Source organism: Acomys minous, assembly GCF_964271855.1.
Source record: "Acomys minous genome assembly, chromosome: 17".
In the NCBI taxonomy this organism is placed as follows: domain Eukaryota; kingdom Metazoa; phylum Chordata; class Mammalia; order Rodentia; family Muridae; genus Acomys; species Acomys minous.
This window is the reverse complement of record NC_140500.1, coordinates 60,541,541-60,556,111: the sequence shown is the minus strand read 5'-3', so window position 1 is coordinate 60,556,111 and position 14,571 is coordinate 60,541,541.

The window sequence follows — 14,571 nt, the reverse complement described above, 5'->3', positions numbered from 1 at the left end:
TGCACTGTGCATTGCTCTGGCTACGTTAGTCCCCTAGCCGTTTCTCAATCTAACAGTGGCACCTTTAGGTGTCACACACCCTCAGTGTGACAGACCCCTCCCCAATACTTTAGCAGTCCTTAAAGATCTAAACACATGGAAGCTGAAGACTTTCAAACGAGCTTTAATTTTTACTCAACTGGGGTCACCATGGTACGTGACAACAGACCTGGGCCTGCACAGGTGCCTGCAAGTGATGTCACCACGTCTCTGTGGGCCTCAGTTTTAAATGGGTGTTTCTGGGTAGGATGAAATCATCTTCAAGTTATCTTCCAACTGTAATGTCCTTCCAAGACAAAAAATAAGCCATCAAAAAGATCTGAGGCCAGCAAGATGGTTCAGTGGGTAGAGTCGCTTGCCGGCAAGCCTGACAGCTTGAGTTCAATTCCCAGAGCCCACAAAGTGAAAGGGGAGACCCAAGTCCCACAAGTTGTGTTATGACCTCTGCCTGTCGGCTGTGGCAGGAACACACGCGTGCACACACGTAATACAGAATTTCACAGAGAAAAGATCTCGGATAAGACCAAGCAGGGGGAAGAATAGGCGTTTCAGACTCCAGGCTGGAATATGCCACAGCCATGAAATGCTCATCAAGTTAAAGTTCCCAGTGAAATCTGAGAAGAAATTTGGAGCAAAGTCCCCTGCCCATGGCTGCTGTAGTCAGCCCCTGCCAGTACCCTGGTCTGTCAGCCAATCAGGCATCCGTGCCTGACTCTGCCTGTGGGAGTGTCCCTTCCCCCACCCCGGTCACATGGCTGACCGCTACTGAACCCCAGAAGTCAATCTCCAATGCCCCAAATACTGTTCAGTCTGGAAGCCACAGAAAGCCTTCCTGCTACCCACCGGGAGCCGAGCCAGGGCCTCTGCCATTTGGAGCCTGGCGTGCACTGCTAAGAACGCACAGGTAAGTCTGCAGCTTGAAACGTCATATACAAAGTGTGTTTTTCTGAGTGTGGGTACTGGGTGTTGGCCTGTGATCATCACACACACACTGGCCTGGAATGCTAGACAAACCCTCCAGACCAGCCCCAGGTGTTCTACTGTCCTAGAGTTCTCTGGTTTGGGGTGTGGATTTTCCAAATGAACGGAGATGAGCTGAGACTCTTGTGCCCTCTGAACCCTGGGGATCCCATCTGATGGAAGGGAACATCTTTGGCTTCTAGGCCTGTGCATTTCTGTTTGTCTTTACGATGCTTGTGAGACTGGCCAGAATACTTCAGAAGCACCCAGGATCTGAGAAGAAATTTGCCTTTTCTCCCTGGGAGTTGTAGAGGACCAGGTTGTGGCTGTCCGTGTAACACATGGGATGGTTAACTATGAGACCTGCATTTTTGCTTCTAGGTTGTGGATACAGTACCTGGCGTGGTTACTGCCAGTCACTTAGGACATTTCGCTTTCCTGTTTTTCCCTTTCTCTTCCGGAGTGTAGACATTTGCTTGGCAGGCCTGAAGGCAACAGATGAGCCTCCAGTTGGAAGGTGGTCTTTCTGTGGCGTCTCTGTTCTTTGTTTTCTTTGAGGTTAGGTCTCATGTGTTCTAGGCTGGCCTGGAACTGGCTATGTAGCACAGGTTGGTCCTGAAACTCCTGGTCCTTCAGCCCCCATCTCTCAAGTGCTGGGATGCCCGGCACCTGAGGCCACTCCCACTTTCCTTTGTCTAGGTTCTGGCTCAGCTTCCTAAGGCCTAGCATGGCTCTGGGTCACTTTTGTCAGTTTATTTGACCGAATCATTCAGGATCTGCCAGAGGGAAGTCCTTTCCTGAGATCCCCTGGGCTCACCAGACACCACGCTGTCCTCCCTACTGTTCTTAATGGTCACAGGGCTTAAAAGACAGGTGAAAGAAAAAAAAAAAAACCCTACATGGCTGGGCATGGAGTGTACCAAGCTTTCTCTAGGTAGTTAGTGCACGTCCAGAGCCATGGCTGCCCAGTGCTGAGCATGTGTTAGCACCCTTTGCTAATCCTCTCCAGCAATCAACATTTCATCATGGCTGTGCCCAGGCCTTGGATACACATGTCTGAACATATTTGCCTGAATCATCCTATGGATGGGGTAGGGGGGAGCAGTGTTTAGCTGGCAGATGACTCTGCCTCTAAGGTTCTGATGGGCATGAGGTGCTGTATATCTTGACATAAAGGCTGCCTGGGTGGAAGACTCGGGGTGTCCGTGTGCCAGGGCACCATTGATTCAGCCCTTCAAGTTTAGAGTATCGACCTTGGCAGGGAGGTTTTCGATTATCCTTGGGGATCCTATATTCTGGGCTGGCAGCAGCGACACGGAAAGGTGCCGGTCAATGACTCGGGACAAAAGAAGATTTGGTCTGAACTGTGAAGCAAGGTGATTTGGGAATCTGAGGTGGGTGAGGGAACGGTGACTCTAGCTGGGTAAGGGAGAGCACATAGGTAGGAAAAACTGCCTTTGCAAGCTCTTCCTGTTGCTCCATGCTGGGGGTCACTGCCATTAAGCCCTTTGGTAACATATCATAGTGGGTTATTGTAGGGGTTCATATTCTTCAGACATTAGTCACACTAATCAACTGAAGGTGTTGAGGAAGTGTCAGCTTGCATAGGGCCCTGGGCTGTGGTGAGTACAGGAATTCAGCCAGTGCTCAGAGACAGGCTGGAACCCAAACGTGGGAGACTGCTGGAAGACTCTGCCTGTACCCCTCCCCTTCACTCCTCCTCTCTCTCCCGCCCCCTCCTTTCCCCCTTTCTTTCCCTTCCATTCTTCCTTCTTCCCTTCCCTTACTTCCTTGGGCTTGGGAATCTGAGAGAATCCTATCTGATTCCTGGCCTCCCCAGAGCTGGCGCTACGACTGGAGGCAAATGGTTTTAGTCTTCTTGTTGGCTATTTTTTTTTCAATGTATGAGTGTGTGTCTGTGTGTTCACATATCAAACTTGAAGGCATAGTGGGATACAGGAGATGCTGTCTTGACCAGGGGGTCCAGTGGGGTGGTAGTGTAGACTTTTAGATAAAAGTACAGGCATTAAAGGGGAGAGAGCTGCACTGCTGTGATTTTAAAACATGAACTTATTTAATTTGCCGTCATTGTGTGTGTGTGTGTGTGTGTGTGTGTGTGTGTGTGTGTGTGTTGTTCTTTCCCTCCACCTTTCTGTGGATTTTGGGAATTGAACTTAGGTCCCCAGGCTTTTGGGGCAATATTTTTACCCAGTGCACTTTGCTGGCCACCACTGGGATTTTGGATAGTACATTTTAAAAGGTAAATTGTTGATGAGTTATGTTAGGGGAAGTGTAGAGAGTTCTGGGAGCGGGTTGGGACTTTCTTTCCTTCTTTTAAAGATTTATTTATTTTTACATGCATTGGTATTCTGCCTGCATGTCTGTTTGAGGGTGCCTGATCATCTGGAACTGGAGATGCTTACAACTGTGAGCTGCCATGTGGGTGCTGCAAATTGTACCAGGGTCCTCTGGAACAGCAGTCAGCGCTCTCAACTGACGAGCCATCTCTCCAGCCCTGGGACTTTCTTAGAACAGGGCTTACTCTCCATTTCTGTCCACATGTGTTAGGAAGCCAAGATTTGTAACTGCTGAGGGCAATTTGCAATGCTAATGAGATGGAGATGTCATTACAACGAGGTGAAGGAGAGCTAGCAGTCATCTTGGAGATCTGTCACCCAGTGCACCAGCCCCTGTAGACATCTTCCCATGTGATTTTTCCTCTAGATTTCCCTCTCTCCATCTCCCACGACAGTTAGTTCCATCAGTGATACCCAGAATCCTTAATAACTAATATGGCTTTGGCACTGGCCGGCATAACAGACAGCTGATCAGAGAGGATGCACACCAGCCGTCAGGCACATAGATAACACATCTACAGGCAGTACGTTTGTCCGCACAATTAATCAATTCTTTGTTACTGTTGTTTATTGTTGAGATAGCATCTCATTAAGCTGCTGTGGCTGGCCTGGAACTCACTATGTAGACCAGGCTGGCCTCAAACACAGAGATTTTCCTGCCTCTGCTCCTGAGGCCTGAAATGAGAGGAGCATGCCACCATGATTGGTTTTTGTTATTTATTTTCTATTGTACAAAAGGTTTTGAACATGGAGGGTGTGGTGGTGAACACATTAACCAGTTGTTGTGCTGACCACCCTGTTCCTAGCACTCAAGAGGCAGGGACAGAGGCAGGGGCAGAGGCAGAGGCAGGGGCAGAGGCAGAGGGGTAGAGGCAGAGGCAGGGGCAGAGGCAGAGGCAGGGGCAGAGGCAGAGGGGTAGAGGGGGCAGAGGCAGAGGGGGCAAAGGCAGAGGCAGAGGCAGAGGGGGGAGAGGCAGAGGGGTAGAGGCAGAGGCAGAAACAGAGGCAGAGGGGCAGAGGGGCAGAGGGGCAGATGGGTAGAGGCAGAGGCAGAGGGGGCAGAGGCAGAGGCAGGGGTGGGGGCAGATGGACAGAGGGACAGAGGGGCAGAGGGGGCAGAGGCAGAAGCAGAGGCGGCAGAGGCAGAGGCAGGTGCAGGGGCAGGGGCAGAGGGGCAGAGGGGGCAGAGACAGAGGCAGAGAGGCAGAGGGGTAGAGGCAGAGGCAGAAACAGAGGCAGAGGGGCAGAGGCAGAGGTGGCAGAGGCAGAGGCAGAGGCAGAGGGGGCAGAAGCAGAGGCAGAGGGGCAGAGGCAGAGGCAGAAACAGAGGCAGAGGGGCAGAGGCAGAGGGGCAGAGGGGCAGAAGGGCAGATGGGCAGAGGCAGAGGCAGAGGCGGCAGAGGCAGAGGCAGGGGCAGAGACAGAGGGGGTAGAGACAGAGGCAGAGGCAGGGGCAGAGGCAGAGGGGCAGAGGGGCAGAGGGGGCAAAGGCAGAAGCAGAGGCAGAGGCAAGGGCAGAGGCAGGGGTAGGGGCAGGGGCAGAGGCAGAAATATCCCTGTGAGTTCTGGACTGGCTTGGTTGGCACCATGAATTTCAGGCCAGCTAGTGGTACATAGTGAGGCCCTTTTGTTTGTTGTTCCAAACAACAAACAAAAATAACAATGAGTCTTTTGTACCAGTAATTCATAGCTACTGATCAATTCAGGTGTTCAAAAAAAATTTTTAACGTCAAATTTGACATTTCTGTTATTTTTATGTTAGAAGTGTATTTTTAGAAACCTTAAGGCTAAGAATTCCATATATTCCCAAAACAGACAATCTCTTTCTCCATTTTGACAGTAATTCAAATTCTTGGTGCCTCCGTTCCACATCTGTATAATGGACTAATATGGTTGGAGGTGAAGCTCAGTGGCTGAACACTTGCTTAAGATAGGCAAGACTCAGCCGGGCGTGGTGGCGCACGCCTTTAATCCCAGCACTCGGGAGGCAGAGGCAAGCGGATCGCTGTGAGTTCAAGGCCAGCCTGGTCTACAAAGCGAGTCCAGGACAGCCAAGGCTACAGAGAGAAACTCTGTCTCAAAACACAAAACAAAACAAAACAACAACAACAACAACAAAGATAGGCAAGGCTCTGGGCAGCATCCTTAGCAGAGAAAATTCACTAATACTTCTATTAATACTGCTATAGCATTGGTGAGATGAGTCCGTTAGGTCATACATGGGGAGCACTCAAAATAATATGTTAATGGTAGCCATTATATCTATATTTTATTTATTAATTTACAACTTTAATCTACTGTGTGTGTGTGTGTGTGTGCGTGCGTTCAGATGAACATGCACATGGATATGTTGTCCCTGTGGAGGCCACAGGTTAACCTGAGGTACCACTCCCCAGCATGCCATCCACCTTGTATTTTGAGACAAGCTTTCTCATTCTTGCCTGGAACTCTCAAACTCAGCTAGGCTGGGTGGCCAATGAACGCCGGGGATCCATCCACCCAACTCCCTGTCACTGGAATTGCAAGTGTGCAACCCCACATCTGACTTTTAGAAAGTGGGATCTGGGATCAAACTTTGCTAACAAGGCAAGACTTCACTGACAGGACCACCTCCCCGGCCTCCTGCATCCTTTGATGTTCATCTTTTTCTTTGTAGTGATGAAGGTGGAAGAGGAAAAGGCTGGGATCAGAAGGGTGGACCCCACGAGCTACCAGAGGAGACAGCAGAGACAAGGTGAAGGCACTTTGAAAACTTGATATTGAATCCCACGGGGGTCTGAGAATTTTTTTCAATGTCACCCCATCAGCGCTCCTAGTTGGACACTACAGAGAGCTGTCTCTTTCCTTGGCTCTTGGCAGTGTGTCCTTGAAACTGGTAAAAAACCAGTCTACCATGTCCTAACAGGCATGGCCAACCCAGAGTCACAGGCTACTAACTAGCTCTGACCGTGGCCCAACACAAGCATAAGTTTACTTTAACGACATGGTGGCCTGAGGAGATGGCCCGGTGGGTGAAGCATTCACAGTTTGGTGTGCAAGTGTGAAAAACAGGGTTCAACTCCCATGTAAATGTTGGGTGTGTGAAGTGGATATCTGTAATTTCAGCACTTGGGAGGCAGAGATAGGGAATCCTTAGAGCGCACTAGCTAGCTACACTTGCCCAGTCATCCAGCTCTAAGTTCAAGTAAGAGATTTTGCCTGAATAAATTATATGGAGAGTGAATAAGGCATCTGACACCAATCTTGGCCTTCCACAAGCACATAATGTGCATATGTACATAAGCCCATACGATGGCGCACGCCTCTCCAACTTACACAAATAATTACTTGGCATTAAAAACATTTTTTTTTTTTTGGTAACTCAATTGTGCAGTTTTTGAGGTGTGAACTTTGTAGCTGACAGTGTCATGTCACCATGTTAAAAGACTGAACTGAACATGTCTCTAGGGACCGCATGACTGGGCATTTTGTCGGTGTGGATTAGGGCAGAGTTCCCCCAACATAAAAGCCTTTAAATTTACCAGCGCTCCCAGCTATGATCAATGGCAGATACCCAACGTTTAGTACATTCTGAAAATAGCCAGCTCAGTTAGAATTTAGACGAGGCAACTGCAGGCCTGTTCCTGTTGGAGACCCTGAAGTCTGTGGTAACCAGTCCCTAACTTAACAACTATGCAATGTGCTTTTTTTTTTTTTAAATGTGTATCTGTTTCTAGTTATGTGCACATGTGAGTACAGGTGCCTCAGAGTCCTGAGGAGGGTATCAGGGCCCCCTGGGGAAGAAGTTATAGGCAGGTTGTTGTGAACTGTCTGGTGTAGGTGTTGGGAACCAAACTCAGGTCTTTTCAAGAGCGTCGTGTGATCTGAATGTCTGAGAGGTGACGTTTTTTTGACTTCGTAAGGATGGGAAGGCAGAAGTATTCAGACACTTCAAGTTTTGAGTTTGGATTTCTTTTCCTGGGCTTACTCGTCACTGTTGCAGCAAGGAGGAGAGATGGCGGCGCCATGCATTCTAACAGAGCCCTACTCCCGGCGGCTGCAGAGCTGTCTTCTCAAGGATTGGGACTTTGGTTCTATCCAGGCATCTCCCCTCCCCCCCACCCCCCCACCCCCACTCCCGCCGCCATCTTCCATGTTGCTTCTGAAGCTGTCTCTGTAACTGGTTTAGTCACAGCCTACCCTTCTCTGTGCTGTTTCCGCAGATTTCCCTTCAATACATATTGGGTTTCCCGTCTCCAGTTACTCTCAAAGAAAAAATGACACAAAGAGACATCTTTCCGGCCTGCAAAAAGTCCAGTGGGCCCTGCGGCCAGATGACCCGCAGCGGGAGCTGGCTGGTCCAGGGACCAGGGCCAGCAGCCAGGGAGGCGGTGCTGCTTTTACCAAAAGGACTCGTAAGTTCCCCTCATGTGCCTGGTTTGGAGAGCCGACCTGTTGGTGGGTACAGTACGGCCAGGTAGGGGTTTCTCAGGAGAATACAGGTGACATGCCGCGGGCTCAGCATTGACTTTCAGGGCTTCCCCACTCCTTCCGTCTCACTAACACAGCTAACCTGAAAGTCTGTCGGTCTCTCTGTGGCGGTATCGAGAGCTGTGGTCTGGCCTGAAGTTAAGTCTCAAAGCTCTTACTTAGCGCTTACAAAAGCTTTGGAGCTTTGGGTTTGACGCTCAGCGCCACAGGAACCAGGGGTGGCGGCCTTGTACTTGTAACTCCTGCCCTGGGAGGGGCTTTCGTCAGCTGAGATCTGCGGAGGCCTTTTCACTGAAGCCCCACCACCACACACTTGCTTTTGTTACCTGTGCTGTTGGTGGCACATCAAAAACAAAACAAAACAAAACACAAAAAACAAAAACAAAAAGCCCCTCCAACCCCCCCCTCCCCCAAAACAACAACTCATCAGACAAGGAGCGTTCCCTCCATTTTGGAGGGAGGTTTTATGGTTTGCAAATGGAAGAAGCATCTTTTATACTTATTTTCCGGGTAGAGGTTGGTGTTGTGGTGAAAGTGTGGGGTTCAGAGGACAGCTTGTGGGACTCACTTCTCTCCTTCCATCTGTGGGAACAGGGAGCCAGGGATCAAACCCAGGTCATCAGAATGCACACTGAGCTGTCCCTTGTCCCTCGGGTCCCTGGTTTGCAAGTTTTCCTCTGGAGTCTTTAATGGATTTTGAGTTTGTTCTTGTGGATGGCATAAAGTGGGTTTCTGGCTTCGCTCTTTTGCATATGAGTATCCATTGATTACCAATACTAATTAATACAGTAGCTGTCCTTTTCCTGATGTATATTCTTGCTGCCCTTGTTAAATACCAGCTGACCCGGGCTGGAGAGATGCTCAGAGGTTAAGAGTGCCGTCTGCTCTTCCAGAGGTTCTGAGTTCAATTCTCAGCAAACCACATGGTGGCTCACAAACATCTATAATGAGATCTGGTGCCTTCTTCTGGCCTGCAGGCATACACACAGGCAAACACTGTATATGTAATAAATAAATCTTAAAAAAAAAAATACCAGCTGACCCCGTACACATGGGTTCACTGTGAGGTCGTTCTGTCTCCTTTGCTCCGTTGCTCTGTGTACGCTTTTGTTGTTGCTGTTTGCCAGCGCCTGTGCTGCCATTTGAATTTGATATAGCTCCGTGATGCAGTTTGGAGGAGGAGGAGGAGGATCATATTCGTTAATCTTCCATCACCCTGAGAGGGAGGGAATACATTATTCCATATTTGTGTCAGGAAGCCAAAGTTCAAAGGCACACAGCGCAACCCCGTAACCCCACCTGTAATCAGCAAAGCTGGGAAATCAGCAGCTGATGGCAAAGCCAGTGAACGATATTCGTGGTCAGTGGTCAGTGACCACGCTGGATATGGGGTGAAAACTAGAGCCTTTCAAGTAACCAACCTGGCTTATGGTGAAAGAGTGAGGCTGGTAGGGAATAAATGAAAATAGGAGCATATTCTACCCCACCTCCCACCCCCCGCTGCTGCCCTCCTACTCCGGCTCTTTCTTTCTTTACCAACGCCTTTTCAGAGTGACTATAATTTAGGACCTCACTTGTTATTGGTTGTTAAGATGCATTCAAACCTAGGATGTGTGATGCCTAGAGCCCACAAGCTACAATAAGCATGGAAAAAAAGACATGGGTTTCTTTTGCTCTGGAAAAGAAGTGTTTTTCTTGTCTGAGAATCTCTCGAGATGCCGTAGAAGCAAGAGCCTTGAGAGAAGCGTTAGCCCCATGAATCCAACTCCACTCCACTCAGCTGCTAATGAGAACTTGACTCAAGGCTAGACCAGTTGGATCAGGCTCACCCCAGCTCTCTCAGCATTCAGTTCCCTCATCTGTAGGTGGAGGGCTGAGGTAGATGGCCAGCTGCCCCCTGGTCTTCTCAGGATGGAGGTACTTCCAGGGATGAGGAAGGCAGGTCTTCCAGGGCAAAAATCCTGTCTGTTCCAGGTGAACTTGGTGGCTGTCTACATCAGACTGTCAGGAGTTACCAAATGAGATAAAACAGATAAAATATTCAACTTAGTCCACCATGCCTCGTCGGCCCTCCCACAGCGAGCACACTTACACACTTAAATCCACTTTATGAGCACAGAGCCTTTCCCCTCTACGAGCAGACATTTTTTCTGAGCCTCGCCATTGCTGAGACGCTTATGAACTCCTTTTGATGGGAGGGGCAAGAAAAAAGACATTATAGCTGTTTTCTACTTGCTGGGTATTGAACTGTTATAAGGCTGTTTAAAAAAAAAGTCAAAACTGGGGCTGATGAGATGGCTCAGCAGATAAGGGCACTGGCTGCTCTTCCAGAGGACCTGGGTTTGATTCCCAGGGCTCATAGGGCCTCTCACACCTGTCTGTAACTCCAGTCCCAGGGCATTCAATCCCATCGTCTGCCTGTGCAGGTACCAGGCATGCACTGGGTATACAGACACACAGATAGACAAAACACTCATATACGTACAAGAAAACAACAATTAAAAAGAGGAGAATTCAGAACCACTTCAGGTTAAGTGGCAAAGAAAAGGAAACGCTACTTCCTAATAGATACTAGAGCCTCACAGAGTTCCAAAACTTCAGGATCAAGAAGCCTTACATGCTGCCCTCTGCCTTCCTTTCCCTAGCGCCCTCTCTGTCTCGCCTCTCTCCTGCATCCCTCCCCACTCTCTGTCTCTGTCTCTTTTCCTCCATCCTTCCCGCTCTCTCTCTGTCTTTGTCTCTCTGTGTCCCTCTCTTTCCCTCTCCCACCTCTCCCCATCTGGCAGCTCTCCAAATCCCAGGATGGGCCTAACTTGCAATGTAGCCCAGGCTAGCCTTGAATTCCTGCTCCTCCTGCTCCACCTCCCCAATGCTGGCATCTACAGACAGGCACCACCAGTGGCACCAGGGATCAAACCCAGGGCTTTGTGCATGCGAGGCTACACCCCCAGCCCTCTTGCCCCATTTCTGATGAGAAAGAGCAAAGGCAGAAGGCTCATTTCTCTCTACAATATCTCCTCCACACAGGGGTTTCTGAAGCACGTTGCTTCAAATATACGCACAAAGATAGTTGGATTCTGCCTTAGTCAGGGTCACTATTGCTGTGGCGAGACACCACGGACAAAAGCAACCTGGGGAGGAAAGAGTTTGTTCCATCTTGTATGTCCAGCTAACAGTCCATCCCTGAGGGGGAGTCAGGATCTCAAGGAAGTCAAACAGGACAGGAACCTGGAGGCAGGAGCTGATGCAGAGGCCATGGAGGGTGCTGCCTACTGGCTTGCTCCCCATGACCTGCTCAGCCTGCTTTCTTATAGAACCCAGGACCGCCAAGCCAGGGATGGCACCACCCACAATGGGCTGGGCTATGTCCTTCAATCATTTAAAAAAAAAAGCCTTATAGGCTTTCCCACAACGTGCATGGTTTTCTTGCCTTTTTTTTTTTTTTTAAGATTTATTTAACTGCATGTGCATTGATGGTTTGCCTGCATATGTGTCTATGTGAAGGTGCCAGGTCGTCTGGACCTGGAGCTGCAGTCAGCTGTGAGCTGCCACAGAGGCATCTGGGAACTGAACCCTGGTCCTTTGGACAAGCAGCCAGTGCTCCCAGCTACCGAGCCATCTCTGCAGCCCAATGGAGGCGTTTTCTTATTCGAGGTTCCCCTCCTCTCAAATGACTTTAGCTTGTGTCAGGTTGACACAAAACCAGCCATCACAGTTTTTTCTTTTAAAAGATGTGTTTTGTTGTTTTTAATTATGTGGTTCTGCATGTGAACACTCAGGCTCTGTGAAACTGGCTTATATGCACAGTTGTGAACTTCCTGCCATAGTCCAGTATTGGTAACTGTGCGTAGGTTGCAACCTCAGGTCCTCTGCAAGGGCAGTGAGTGCTCTTAACCACTGAGCCATCTCTCCAGACCTTAAAACTGGGTTTCTTTTGGAGCCTGAATCTTCAAAATGGGATTGCTTTCTCACCTTTAGGTTAGGAGGGAGAGATGGAGGAAGAGAGAGAAGGGGCTGTTCTTCCAGAACCAACTATAATTCTGCCTCATGTGATTCGACACCCCCACAATGGCCTCTGTGGGCACTGCATGACAACATGCCCTGACATACGTGAAAGCAAAATACCATACACATACAAAATGAAATAATTTAATCTATTCTCTACCTGTTATCAGTGGGTATGAGTCCAGAGGGGACCTGTGGAAAGATTCGGTTTCTTGTGCCCCTGGACAAAAAAAAAGTAGATAAGGTCAAGTGGAGGGTAATAGTGCCAGAGGTAGTTTTTTTTTTTTTTTTTTTTTGTTTTTTTGTTTTTCGAGACAGGGTTTCTCTGTGTAGCCTTGACTGTCCTGGACTCGCTTTGTAGACCAGGCTGGCCTCGAACTCACAGCGATCCGCCTGCAGAGGTAGTTTATTAAGGCAAGTTTATTAAGGAAGCCTAGAGGCTCAGTGAGAGTGTGCCTGCAGAGTGGTGACCCTTTATGGGTCATTTGCATAGTGCCCGCCCTTGTAGCTCATTTACATACTCTGGCTTTTCCTTGCCTGCTCTGCTGTTACCGGTGGGTCTGAGAGGTTTTCTGCCTTCCTTTCTGCTAGCTGACCTATTGCATGACAATCTCACAGCCTCTGGGTGACGTTTTTTTCAGATATCAGCCTCTTGCCTGAGGTTTCTGGAAGTTTCTCCAAAGCCACCTTCCCTTCAGTTTCTGCATTTCTAACCCACTTCACTGCCTTCAGGGTCTCCTCGTGTCCTTATTGCTGTTTCTTGCTCCCTCTTAGCTCAGCTGCAGCTATCCGCTTTAAAATCATAATGAACTCACTACGTTCTGTTGAAATTCTCTAAAGCAAACGCTGAGGTCAGCCTGTGGCTTCTGCACAGCCTGGATTATGATTGGCAGCTGTGACACAGTGAGTTGCCTTTTACCTTTTGGGTCTCCAGAACGGGTGACACTGATGAAGGCGGTGGTTTCCTTCTCTGTGGAGTTACCCTTCACCACAGAGTTTCTCACATGGGCTTGCTCAGGGTCTCTCTGACCACACCTGCCCCGAGGAGCAGAGTGGCTTAGGCGACTCAGAAGAAAAGGGCTAAGGGACTTATTTGATGTTTTTCAATAAGCCTGGACTGACGTTGTCCTGCCCCAAACGCTGCCCACAGCACTGTTGGGAAGGCCACATGCCTGTCTGGTTCTCCTCTCTTCAGAACACAGCCAAGGCGGTTGTCCTTGACCTGTTTTTCTTCCTTCAGCCAGTTCCACCTCTGTTTGGCTACAATCTTTGTTTTGTTTGTTTTTAGCACTCTTGAGAGAGAGAGAGAGAGAGAGAGAGAGAGAGAGAGAGAGAACTTTTTCCATCATGTATGTCCCAGGAATTGAGGTCAAGTTTTCAGACTTAACAGCAAGCACCCATACCCACAGAGCTGGCTCACAGCCCATTGGCTCCCGTCTTTTACTGATTCCCAGAGCCCTCTTGTTCAAACTATTTCCATTATTTATAATTTTTTTTTGAGACAGGGTTTCTCTGTGTAGCCTTGGCTGTCCTAGACTCACTTTGTAGACCAGGCTGGCCTCGAACTCCCAGGGATCTGCCTGCCTCTGTCTCCCGAGTGCTGGGATTAAAGGCGTGCACCACCAACCGCCCGGCCTATTTATAAGTTCTTAGTCTTGCAGTTTGAAAAGATATTTTTAGCGTTTATTTTGAACTGTGTGTTTATGTGTGAATGAAAAGGGCATGTATGCATGCGTGCTGCAGGAGCTCGTGGAGGGCAGGCGAGGGTGTCGGATTCCCTGACCAGGAGTTACAGGTGGTTGTGCGCCACGTGACATGGATGCCGGAAACAAACTCGATTTCTCTGGAAGAACAGCGCATGCGCTTAGCTGCTGAGCCGTCTCTCCAGCACAGTCTCAGGGTTTTAAAGAAGGCTGTCCACACCCTAGAATTTCATATATGGGGGGCTACTGGTAATACTCGAAACCTACTTGAGTGGAATTAGGCAGAGACACACAGAGAGATTGTTTTTACTGTAACTGTGTTACCAGTCAGTTCACTGCAACACGCAGAGTCACCAATGGAGAAATGAGAAACAGAGAGATAGAAAAAAAAAATGTTTCATTAGCAGCCCCACCACCACCACCACCACCAGGCTACAAGCGCTCTTAACTACTGAGCGATATGTCCCCTGTGCCCGGATAGGGAAATGCCTCAGTCTCTGACGTTTCAAGAAACAACCTCTTCAGGAACAGGGCTTTGTGCTCTTGGTACACTCACGCAGGCCAGCAGCTCCAAAGAGGACAGCAACGGCCATAGTTTCTACGTCAGTTAAGGTGACCTGTGGTAGGTTTTTGCTGTGGTCAGCCTTTCTGACAAGCACCCTCCCACGGTGACCTCCTATACCCCGGGACTAGAGTGTGCTCTGGAAGAGAAGGTCTGCTCATGCCTCACCTACTTCAGGGTGCAGTTCATCTACAAGAGATCAGCTTCAGTGGGCAGCTAAGTCTCAAGAGAGAGAGAGAGAGCCAGAGGGAGGAAGGAGAGACTTCTAAGAATCTGGTCTCTGCCAGGGAAGTATGTGAGGGCCCTTACTGTGAGAGCAGGGGAGCGTCTCTCTCAAGGCAGCAGGAACAGCCAGGCTTGAGTTGGAGGATGCAGCGACCTTGATCCCTTCCCTGAGGCTGCATGGCCTCTCCCAGCAGTGTCATGGCAGATCTATCCATTCCTCTTTTCTGTCTGCTCCTTCTCACCTTCCATC